We start from the raw sequence: 13,274 nt of genomic DNA on the forward strand, positions 1-13,274 counted from the left end.
TGATAACCCACAATCAAAGAATCAATGTTATGATAAGAGAGACTTTGTTGCTAGGAAGCACGATAAAGAAAGAGAACCATGGGTTCAGAAACCCATGCCTTTTCCTCCTAAACCATCCAAGAAAAAGGACGAGGAGGATTTTGAGCGCTTTGCTGAAATGATTAGACCTATCTTTTTGCGTATGCGTTCGACTGATATGCTTAAAATGAATCCTTATGCTAAGTACATGAAAGATATTGTTTCAAATAAAAGAAAATACCGGAAGCTGAAATTTCCACCATGCTTGCTAACTATACTTTTAAGGGTGGAATACCAAAGAAACTTGGAGATCCAGGAAACCAACTATAGCATGCTCCATTAAAAGAAACTATGTTAAAACTGCTTTATGTGATCTTGGAGCCGGTGTTAGTGTTATGCCTCTCTCTTTATATCGTAGACTTGATTTGAATAAGTTGACACCTACTGAAATATCTTTGCAAATGGCCGATAAATCAACTGCTATACCTGTCAGTATTTGTGAGGATGTGCCTGTTGTGGTTGCAAACGTTACTATTTTAACGGACTTTGTTATTCTTGATATTCCCGAGGACGATAGTATGTCGATTATCCTTGGTAGACCCTTTTCGAATACTGCAGGGGCTGTTATTGATTGCAACAAAGGCAATCTCACTTTTCATGTTAATGGTAATGAGCATACGGTACATTTTCCGAGGAGACAACCACAAGTCCATAGTATCAATTCTATTGGAAAAACTTAAACGACTATTATTGGAGGTTTTGAATTTCCTCTTCCTACTGTCAAGAAGAATATGATATTCTTATTGTTGGGGACATGCATATCCCCTTTGAGGTAACCTAGTGTTATTCGAAAATTCTCCGGTTTCATGCGAATCGGAAAGAGTTTGTTAACAAGACTTGATCAACCTTGTTAGTGGATCCCTTTTGATGAGGATGAGATGGATGAAGTTACAAAGCACAACTCTCTGTACCCTCCTTTTAATTTCTGCTATTTAGATTAAATAAAGAAAAAAATAGTATTTTCTGTCTGTTTTCTTAATTATCCTTGTAATAAAAAATACCCCGAAAATAAAAGTTCTCCAAACATCCCAAAAATGAAATATGATTTTTTGTAGAATATTTAAGAATATCTGGCACTAAGAACACACCAGGGGGACCCACCATTTGGCCACGAGGGTTCAGGGCGCGCCCACCCCCCTGGGGCGCCCCCCTGCCTCGTGGGCCCCACGTGGACCCCCTCCACTTATTCCTGCACCCACTCACTTCGTCTTCCTCCAGAAAAAATCTTGCCATAGCTCAAACCCGTGTTCTAGCTCACCTTGCTGCCATTTTCGACCTCCTTGCTCAAAGCTTCATTCACAAAACTGTTTTGGGGGATTGTTCTTCGGTGTGTGACTCCTCCAATGGTCCAATTAGTTCTTGTTCTAGTGCTTTAATTATTGAAAAAATTTGCTGCTAAGGTGACCCTGTTCTTGAGCTTGCATGTCAAATTTATATGGTCCAAAGTAGTTTTAATGCATGATATAGCCTCTAGGCACTTGTGGGAGTAGTTGCTATCAATCTTGTTGAGTTTGGTTCACTTTTATTTTGAGTCACTAAAAATTTCAGAAATTTTTCAGAGAAAGAAAAATGTTCAAGAAAATTTACCAAGGTGGTTCCTCAAGGAACCAAGGACCAAGGCTCGCGATATGTGAGCTGGACGATGAACCACCGAGGGAAGCTCAAGTGCGGCCTTGTGAATGGCCGTCAGAGGAGTTTATGGTCCAAGCAGGCATCAAGGATGAATTTGACGCGTATGTGCGTAATGCTGATCTTGAGGGCTTCGTGTCAGATAAGTGCCTACAATACCGCTACCTAACTGATTCCTTTGTGAGAAGGTTTAAATTTACATCCTCGCGCAATTCTCACACTGTTTTATTTGATCTTTATGATAAATCATATACCATGGACTTAGAAGATTTTAATACTGCTTGTAAACTCCCGCAGTGGGGCAATGTTAGTGAACCTCGCAAATCTGAATATAAAGACTTTCTTGCTAGTATCACTGTGAGGGAATCTAGAAAAATCACACAAGCTACCATAGGGAGCATTCATTTCCCTTCCATACATTATTTTTCTCTCTTTATAGGTAGATGCATTAACGGTAAAGATGAGGCTTGTCACATGTGCGTTCCAGATCTTTGTGTCCTCAAGAGTGCGGTATTAGGTGATAAACAATATAACTTGGGGGCTATTGTTGCACGAAGGTTGCATCTTAACGGTACAAGTGGAGATTTGTTTGGTAGAATTTATGCAACTCGTGTAGCTAATTATCTTGATATACCCATACATAGAAATGATTTGGAGTTACCTCCTGCTTATCTAGATTATAATGCTATGGTTCGCCATCAGTTTGTTGACAGGAATGAACAGTTCCTCTAGTACCGACTAATCTTTGACAGACGGCGCACTGTCCATGTTGCTCTCCCTGCTCCTACTTTCTTTGACTTTCAGGAAAAAAGGAGATATGTTATAACCAGGGAGGAGGCGAACGAGTATGAGAGGAGGACGGAGGCAGCTCGCCTCCAAGCTGCAGCTTGTCAGGCAGTAGCTGCTGCATCTCAGTACGACCCCAGCTACGACTTTGGATATCCGCCAGGCCAGCCGTGGCCATAGACCAACTTAGGCCAAAAGCCTAAGCTTGGGGGAGTACGTATTTCTCACCGATATTACATTCATGTTCACACACTCATTTTAGTTGTCGGTGCTCATACTTTTTCATTGTACTATCCATGCTAGTTTATTTTCTTTTCTAAGTCTTTTTCTTGTGCGTTTGAAAAACCTTAAGAAAAACCAAAAAAATAGTTGTAGCTTTTAACTAGTTTACTTTTCATGCCTGTAGTAGTAGTAATTAAAAAAACCCAAAAAGATTTCTCGTTCTTCTTTTGTTTGTTGGGAGCTTTCCCATGTAAATATTTTATTTTATTTCTTTTCTTTGGGGGTCGAGAGGAGAAGACCATGATAAAAATGTTGAGTGGCTCTCATATGCATTATTGTTGACTTAACCAAGAGCCCATATTACCTTATCTTCTCCCTTGTATTAAATGCTTGTAGATTCCAGCTTAGTCCAATGCACGTGCACCATTATTATTATCCACACCGTTCGGTCGTGCAAGTGAAAGGCAATAATGACGATATATGATGGACTGATTGAGATGAGAGAAGCTGGTATGAACTCGACCTATCTTGTTTTTGTAAATATGATTAGTTCATCGTTCCTGATTCAGTCTATTATGAATGAAACATGTTTGCAATGACAATTAGAGATTATAGTTGCTCATGCCATGCTTAATTAGCTACGAGTTTATAATGGTTTACCTGGTGTGCCAACATGCTATTAAAATGGTTGTGATGTGGTATGATAGGGTGGTATCCTCCTTTGAACGATTCGAGTGGCTTGACTTGGCACATGTTCACGCATGTAGTTGAAACAAAATCAACATAGCCTCCACGATATTTATATTCACGGTGAATTATATCCTACTCATGCTTGCACTCAGTGTTGATTAATTTTAATGCATGTTCATGACTGTTGTCGCTCTCTAGTTGGTCGCTTCCCAGTCTCTTTCTAGCCTTCACTTGTACCAAGCGGGAATACTGCTTGTGCATCCACTTCCATAAACCCCAAAGTTATTCCATATGAGTCCACCATACCTTCTATATGTGGTATTTACCCGTCGTTCCAAGTAAATTTGTATGTGCCAAACTCTAAACTTTCAAATGAAATTCTGTTTTGTATGCTCGAATAGCTCATGTATCAACTAGGGTTGTCTATATCTTCCATGTTAGGTGGGTTATTCTCACGATGAGTGGACTCCGCTCCTCATTCACGAGAAAATGGCCGGTAACCGGGATGCCCAGTCCCATGCTCAAATCAAAATAATTGCAAACAAAACTCCCCCAGGATTGTTGTTAGTTGGAGGCACCCGTTGTTTCGGACAAGCCATGGATTGATGTTTGTTGGTGGTGGGGGAGTATAAACTTTACCATTCTACTTGGGAACCGCCTATAATTTGTGTAGCATGAAAGATATCGAGATCTCTTGGTTGTTATGTTGACAATGAAAGTATGCCACTCAAAATATTATTTATCTCTGTTTTAAAACTCGAGCTCTGGCACCTCTGCAAATCCCTGCTTCCCTCTACGAAGGGCCTATCTATTTACTTTTATGTTGAGTCACCACCCTCTTATTAAAAAGCACCAGTTGGAGAGCACCGCTGTCATTTGCATGCATTGCTATTAATTTACATTGAGTGTAACTATGGCTGGATCTCTTTTACCATGAATTACAATGTCTAGTCAGTCCTTGATCTTCAGAGGTGCTCTGCATTTATGTTTTGCGATCTCACAAAGGGCTAGCGAGATACCATCTTGTTGTATCATGTTATGATTGTTTTGAGAAAGTGTTGTCATCCGAGATTTATTATTATTGCTCGCTAGTTTATTATGCCATTGATATGAGTAAACATGAGACCAAAATGTTATTGTGAATATGGTTAGTTCATAATCTTTGCTGAAAACTTGAATGCTGGCTTTACATATTTGCAACAGCAAGATCAAACTGTAAAAGTTTTTCTTTACCACTTTCAGTATGTCAACTGAATTCCTTGAGGACAAGCAAAGGTTTAAGCTTGGGGGAGTTGATACGTGTCCAACGTATCTACTTTTCCAAACACTTTTGCCCTTGTTTTGGACTCTAACTTGCATGATTTGAATGGAACTAACCCGGACTGACGCTGTTTCAGCAGAATTGCCATGGTGTTATTTTTGTGCAGAAATAAAAGTTCTTGGAAAGACCTGAAAATCCACGGAGACACGTTTTGTAAATAATAAAAAATACTGGCGAAAGAATCAGCATCAGGGGGGCCACACCCTGTCCACGAGGGTGCAAGGCGCGCCCACCCCCCTACCTCGTGGGCCCCCTGAGACTCCATCGACCTCAACTCCAATTCCATATATTCACGTACGGGGAGAAAAAAATTAGAGAGAAGGATTCATCGCGTTTTACGATACGGAGCCGCCTCCAAGCCCTAATCTCTCTCGGGAGGGCTGATCTGGAGTCCGTCCGGGGCTCCGGAGAGGGGAATCCGTCGCCATCATCATCATCAACCTCCTCCATCACCAATTTCATGATGCTCACCGCCGTGCGTGAGTAATCCCATCGTAGGCTTGCTGGATGGTGATGGGTTGGATGAGATTTACCATGTAATCGAGTTAGTTTTGTTAGGGTTTGATCCCTAGTATCCATTATGTTCTAAGATTGATGTTGCTATGACTTTGCTATGCTTAATGCTTGTCACTAGGGCCCGAGTGCCATGAATTCAGATCTGAACCTATTATGTTTTCATGAATATATGTGAGTTCTGGATCCTATCTTGCAAGTCAATAGTCACCTACTATGTGTTATGATCCGGCAACCCCGAAGTGACAATAATCGGGACCACTCCCGGTGATGACCGTAGTTTGAGGAGTTCATGTATTCACTAAGTGTTAATGCTTTGGTCCGGTACTCTATTAAAAGAAGGCCTTAGTATCCCTTAGTTTCCAATAGGGCCCCACTGCCACGGGAGGGTAGGACAAAAGATGTCATGCAAGTTCTTTTCCATAAGCACGTATGACTATATTCGGAATACATGCCTACATTACATTGATGAACTGGATCTAGTTCTGTGTCACCCTAAACTGTTGCATGAGGAATCGCATCCGACATAATTATCCATCATTGATCCATTGCCTACGAGCTTTTCACATATTGATCTTTACTTAGTTACTTTTCTGTTGTCACTGTTACGATTACTACAAAACTGCTACTGTTACTTTTGCCACCGTTACCGTTACTTCCATACTACTTTGGTACTAAATACTTTGCTGCAGATATTAAGTCTTTCAGGTATGGTTGAATTGACAACTCAGCTGCTAATACTTGAGAATATTCTTTGGCTCCCCTTGTGTCGAATCAATAAATTTGGGTTGAATACTCTACCCTCGAAAACTGTTGCGATCCGCTATACTTGTGGCTTATCACCTTCCACCACGCGTCGAGGCCGCTGTGCGCGTACGCCAGGACACGCCATGACGACTGCATCGCTGGGGTCGCCGACCTCATCTAGCTCCCGCCAGCGCTCGTGGCCACCGTTCTACGCCACTGTAACTGGAGCCGTTCCCACGTGCGATGATCATGGGCAGTACCGAGCGCCGAGTGGTGGTATCAGCGGGGAACTCGGCTATCAGCGAGGAGGCCGGGGGACGGTAAGGAGTGGGCGCGGATTTCACGGTAGGGGCCACCGCACGTCCCTGTTCTTGCAGGATCCAGACTCGAATTGAGCGGAGGAGAACGATTCCGAGGTGCTGAAGGGGGCGACGGCTCGATTCTTGCCAGATTCATGCGAGGGCTGGTTAACGGCGGTGACTTTCGTGGAGCTCAGGGGCCATGGTAATGGGCGGCGGCGACGCTCCTGCATGCTGCTGGTTCTGGGGGGGAATTTGGGATGAGAGAAGAACCAGAGAGAAGGTAGGATGAAATGTTAATAAGTGGGTCCATGTCCAGCAAAACGGTTCAACATAAGAGTATCTCCAATAGGTGGTCCAAAATTTGGCGGTCCAAAACCGGAGATGTAAAATTTGGACCGCCAAAAAGTGCATTTTGGAGCTCCGAAAAAAGCTCAACTCCAACAGATGGTCCAAATTGATGGTCCAAAAGAGCAACTCCAATAGATGGTACAAAATGAAGATGTAAATTTCTTAAAACGACAAACTACTAGTCCATTCAACATAGTTCAAACATCAAATTCAACATAGTTTCATACATGAACTTCAACTACTACTTATTCAAACTACTAGATAAACTACTCCTCATCGTCGGAGCTGCGGAACTGCGCCCAGAACTCCTCCTTCTCCGGGTCGTCGCACCCCTCATCCTCCTCCGAGAAGTCTGCCCAGTCCTCCTCGGAAGAGGACTCGATGGGGATCACCGTCGAGGGACCGGCCTTATCCTCCTTATTCGCCCCCTTCTTCTTCTGCTCCGCCTCACGGAGCAGAAGAAGCCCGACTTGTCCTTCGGCGCCATCGGAGAGCGGTGAGAGCGGTGGAGCAGCGGCGGCGTGCAGCCGGGGCGGTGGCGGACGGAGCCGGGCGGGGTGGAGCTGAGGGGCGGTGGGGGACGGAGCCGGGCGGGGCGGAGCTGAGGGGCGGTGGGGGACGGAGCCGGGCAGGGCGGCGGCGGCGTGCGGGGCGGAGCTACGGCGGGCTGGCCGGGGCCGGGCGGAGCTGCGGCGGACGGGGCCGGGCGGACGGGGCGGCGACGTGCGCTGCGGCCGCGGCCGGATCCGTGACGGGCGGGCGGCGGGGCGGCGTGGAAACAGCGGGGGGGCAGGGCGGGGCCGGATCTGATGCGGGCGGCGTGCGGCGGGGCCGCGACGGGGTGTGGAGGCGGCGGGGCGGCGGCGGACGGGCGGGAGGTCGCGGGCGGGTGGGAGGGAAAGGAAAGGAACTGGCGGTTGGGCGTTCACGGGCGGTGGCTGATTTTAAACCAGATGCACCTCGTGATATAAATTTGCACCGCGAGAAGTTGTATTTTACATCACGAGGAGGCAGTCTCATGCCATATGGTCCTCGAGATGATGTAAATTTGCTAGCTATATCTTGCTCATGCCAATCGGCGCGCGTAGTACTGTACTATTATTCAATAGGGGGCAGTCTCTTGCCATATTATCCTTGCCGAGGTCTCATTGTTCGTAGATTCTCCAAGCTGTAGCTAGCATTATTTGTCAAGTAAAATTGTTGCACTCGTAGGAAAACGAGCATTAGAAGCGGCCGACAGAAGCAGTTGTGATCAAGCATACCAAAGTCGTCTGTAATAAGCTCACCGAAGAGGGTTATTTGAACTAAACGAAGCATCAGACGTGGTTGGAACTATGAAATCATACAAAATCGTATATTTGTGAATGGAGAGAGTAGTAACATACTAAATCATAAACACTTGCAGTAGATTGCTACTGTTTTCCGGTAAAAAAAAAGGCATAATAACAACAGCACGTCTCTATGAAAAAGTACTCCCTTTGTAAACTAACGTAAGACCTTTTAGATCAGTAAAGTAGTGACCTAAAATACCTTATATTTGTTTACGAAAAGTCTAACGCCCACACGTGTGGGCGTCTGGCAACTCGCCCACACGTATGGATCCTCGTCCAACCAATTCTGCACGAATCTTGGCGCGTTCTAGCAGTTTTTGTGTGCCACGTAGGACTAAGCTGGTGTGTGGGCATTCATCCGGTCGCCCACATGTCTTTTTTTCATCACACGAGGGGCTGGTGTGTGGGCGTTTAGCAATTCGCCCACACACCAATTTCACGCACGCAGAGGGGGCTGATGTGTGGGCGTTTATCACTTCGCCCACACGCCCGTCTCCTAGCCCACACCCAAAGCTAGCAGTTGCCATGTGTTTCTGCAGGTACATGGCAACTGCCTCTAGCTTTGCTTGTAAGCAGATGGCAACTCTTTTTACCTGAGTTGCCATGTGTTTTTGCATGGTACATGGCAACTGTCCTAGCGTGCACGTAAGCAGATGGCAACTCTTTCTTTTTACATGGCAACTGCCCTAGCGTGCTTGTGAGCACATGGCAACTCTTTTTTTACCCGAACATGTTTTTTTGCCATGCCTTTTTGTAGTGCTACATGGCAACTGCCTAGTGTTTAGTGGGTGGCAACTCCTAAAGTTTTGAAATCATGGAAACTGCAGTAGACCATACCATACATGGCAACTGCAGTTGAGCAACCATGGCAACTGTAGTTGTCCGACATGGCAACCGAAGTTTAGCGACATGGCAACTGCAGTTAAGCAAACATGGACGAGGGTCTGGACATGGCAACTGCGGGACGCGCGGTGACTGTACGCGGGGCGTGCGGGACCACGAGGTACGAGGCCTGACGTCGGATTTCGCCCACACGCACGCGTGTGAGAGGGATCGGGAGGGGAAAAAGAGGTGTGTGGGCATTACTTTTTTTGCCCACACGTGAGTGTGTGGGCTGTTCCTCTTACACACCACACAAAATGTGTGGGCAAACCCCCTAACGCCCACACGTGTGGCATTTATCGGCGTCCTTTGTTTAGGAAGAAAGTATGTAGCAATCCGTTAAGGAATCAATCTCGCTCTGGGAAGCATCTTATCACAACAATGTGTACAATTCATATCTTGCTCATGCCAATCGGCGCGCGCGTAGTATTGTACTTATTCAATAGGGGGCAGTCTCATGCCATATATCCTTGGCGAGGTCTCATTCCTCGTAGATTCTCCAAGCTGCAGCTTGCATTATGTGTCATGTAAAATTGTTGCACTACTAGAAAAACGAGCATTATATTAGAAGCGGCCGGCATAAGCGATTGTGACCAAGCATACCAAAGTCACCTGTAATAAGCTCATCGGAGACGGTTATTTGTCCTAAATGAAGCATCACACGCGGTTGGAACTAAGAAATCATACAAAAATCTTATATTTGTGAACAAAGAGAGTAGTAACATACAAAATCATAAACACGGTGCTACTGTTTTCCCCTAAAAAAAAGGAGGCATAATAACAACAACGACAGAGAAGGAATAGTAAAGATAGTAGAGTAGTTCTCATGGGAGTTACATAATCGATCAGGAATTCGACATCGCTAAGTTGGTAGGCAGCGGCATGCGTACCAGCTTATCCCTTCGGTCGCTCGGAAAATAAGCCAGCGTGTTCTGTCAGCATCCAGACGATGGTGGTGAGCTCACCGACTTGACTGAGCTGCTTGGCGTGGGAGTCTCGATCGGCTGCATCTGATGGACGCATATATAAGCAGATGTACCCACACGTCCAAGATGAGGTTCAGCATCATATCCAACTCCATACCCTCCGGTTCTTTGGATATAAAGGGCTCTCCCCCCGCCATACCCGCCGGTTTTCCATCGGGAAACAATTCTGGACACATTCGCCTAAGTTTCCTCTTGATCATAGGCGATGGCATATTCTTCGGGTCCCGGGGCAAGCTCAGCTTCGTAGTATTTACCAGTGTTAGCATCCGCCAGGCACATCCAGCGCCATCAGAAAGAACAAGAGTCGAGTTACGAAGTTCATCTTCACCTTCCATGTCTCGCAGGATGCCAGCAAGCTTCTCCGCGACTCCTGAGGTATTTCTATTTCTACTGTGGTGTTCCTTCTCCTCATCCCATAATTTATTCAGAGCACTGCGAGTACCTTCGTACAGGCTGCGGAGCTTAAGGCCTGGTAGCATACCTGGCCGGACAGCGACCAGGAACAACATGTAATCCGATAGCGCCTTTATCGCCGTCTTCTTCTTGGTACTTAAGGCCTTATCAGTTCTCGGCCATACTGCAATGTCTTCGGGGCCGCACCAGAGGAAAACCTCCGTGGCGATGTGCCGTGCCAGATAAGGACGATCTCTTCAAGTTCAGGATCGAATTCCAGAGCCTGGTCTAATTTCCTTCGCCTCCATTCCTTAGCTCGTCCGCTGTCCGTTGGCTCGGCCTTTTTCTCGTGCTGCTCCTTGTTTTGTGATTTCTATCAATTTCCATACCGTCTTGAACAAATAATTCCTGACAGCTTCATCTGGCGAAAAATCAAGGCCCCTAACCCCCGAGTAACAGAACTCGTTCCAACTTTCTTCTAACCCGATGCTCGTCGCCAGCCGGCTGAAAAACCTCTTGCTGTCGCGGAATTCGCGCAACAAGTTGTGCTGCCCGATGGTGCGCGCCCACATCCTGTAGCTGCTACTTGGCTCCTTCAGACCAGATGAACAGGAGAGCCGGGAGGGATCCAGAGTCACGACCAAGCGACGGAGCCGCTGCCATCTTCCGCTGCACAAAACTGCGTGCTGGAGCTCTTCACATTTTGTACCTTTGAGGAACGCATATGTCCATGTCGACCCTATTGCTCTCAGCAGCCACCTCACATCGAGGACGAGGGTCGTCCCCATCAATATGCAAGTGATGTCAACATCTTTGTTATGGAACACCTGATCTCTGTAGCTGAACAAAAACAGAGTGAGCGCGGTGGCTGTGAGGAGTGGCGACAGCACACGGATGATGTAACCACCCCATGTGTGGACCATGGCTGCCTTGGGTACATCAGGTCGTACATGAGGGATAACTCCATCTCCACCACCTCACACAGATTCTTGCATCCCATATCATTTGTTCTCCGAGTTTCACGCTGACTGGGTTTTACATCACCATCAGAAAAGGCACTCTTACATATATCAAAGAGGTCGTGAGCAGCCAGCAGGGCTTTTTCATCTTTTAGCAGTCCCCCATCTAGGCTATGACGACGAGCACTTCTGCTGAAGCTACTTGCTGGCTGCTGATTGGAGACTGAGCTACGGATGCTGCCCAATTTGCCTCGCCTTAGCGCCATATAACTTGAAGATGCCCAAGAAGAGCATGATCCAGGCAGCCGGGCGCAAGGTACCGGCCGTCCTGTCGATCTGTATATACCTGAGTACGACTAGAATGGCTCCTATGGACTGCAAAGGAACGAAGACCAGTACACGCCCTGAGAGCGCATTGTCCTCCATGGTGTAGCCGCTGATGTTGTCCGGCCGAGCAAGGTGTAGCAGGAGAAACGGCACCCAGAACGCGAAGAGCTGCTTGTCGCTTGGCGTGTTCCCCAGGTACAGGTTGCCCAGGAGATATGGTGGCGCCCAATTGTTCACCTGGTACGCTAACCACACCCCGGATCTACGCCAGTCGCAGGCTTTGTGCCGGCGGATATTGGAGAAGAAGAAAGGAAAAGATGCGTGGCTAAGAGCATCTCCAGCCGCGCCCCCAACAAGGCCTCCCAGGCGATTTTTCAACCGCCGGCGTCAAAAAATCGGCTCAGTCACGCTCTCAGGGGCCTTTTTTCGCCGACTCGGACGAAATTGGCGCCGGCGGACCCAACCCGAACCTGGCGCGTTAGGGGCGCTCGGGGGCGCCGGGCGAATCTTTTTTGCGCGAAAGCGCCGCGGGCCAGCCGCGTCAGCGACACCGCCCGCCTCGTCTTCTCCCGATGCCTCGGTTTCCCGCGGGGAATCAATGGTAAGGCTGCCGCCGGTCAGCTTTGCCATTGATTCCTCACGGGCGGCGCGTTCACGGGGCGGCGCGCCGACGCCTCCCCTCCATCGGACGCGTACACACGGACACGGCGCGGCTATATATGGCCTCGCTCGCCTGTGATGAGTGCCACCTCTCCCGAGCGCCACCGTCGAGCTCTTCTCCCCCAGCCCTCCCTCTCCCGAGCGCCGCCGCCGATCTCTTCTCCCCCAGCCACTCCATCTCCCGAGCGCCGCCGCCGATCTCTTCTCCCCAGCCACTCCATCTCCCCGATGGCCGAGCGTTTCCCCGGAGACGAGGCGGCGGCCAACGGCTTCGGCCGCCGTTCGCTCCGCGAACAGGAGTCCTGGCTCCTGTTCCAGGCGAACATCTCGGCGCCGCCGGAGATGCGCGCCGGGCCGACGGGCTGGAGGCTCAGCAATGGGGGAGTGCCCATTCCCCCGTTGCCCGACGCCGTGGCCAAACCATCCTACTTCGCCGACGAGGTCGAGATCGTGCGCGCCTCCCTCACCGACGCCGACCTCTCCCTCCCCCAGTACGCCGCCGACAACCACGCGGCTTGGGCGGCGTACTTCGAGCGCCGCCAGCAGCAGCGGCTGGCGTCCACCAACGGGGCGCCGGTGGTCGGCGGCGTGAAGAACAGCGAGGGGCGCCACCTGTGGTGGGGCGCCCCCGGCCGCACACTTGAGGGCGTGCTGACGCACCTCGAGGGCGGCAACAACCCGCCGTTGGCATACCCCCCGGCGAGGGCGGCCGTCCCGGCGCACCGCCGACGCGATGGGCAATGGGCGCCAAGGAGGTTCGGCGCGTCCTCCTCCTCTTCCTCCTCCCGCTCCTCCTCCCACTCCTCCGGCACTCCGACGCTGCTCGGCGTCAAGGCCGAGCCCGGCATCGTCATCAACGAGGGCGGCCGGCGCGCCTCCTCGTCGGCTCCTCCTCCGCGCTTCGTCAAGCCAAAGACGGAGCCGGGGCTCGCGCCGGTGAAGACGGAGCCGGGGCTCGCGCCGGTGAAGACGGAGGACGGCGAGGTCGAGCTCGACGACGACGAAAGAGGAGTCGTCATCATCGACGACAGCGACGACGACGCGCCGCCGCCGCCACCAGCCGGGGAGGGGTCCAGCAGGGGCGCCCGAGTCAAGGAGGA

The sequence above is a fragment of the Aegilops tauschii genome, chromosome 6 (assembly GCF_002575655.3).
Source record: "Aegilops tauschii subsp. strangulata cultivar AL8/78 chromosome 6, Aet v6.0, whole genome shotgun sequence".
Classification (NCBI taxonomy): domain Eukaryota; kingdom Viridiplantae; phylum Streptophyta; class Magnoliopsida; order Poales; family Poaceae; genus Aegilops; species Aegilops tauschii.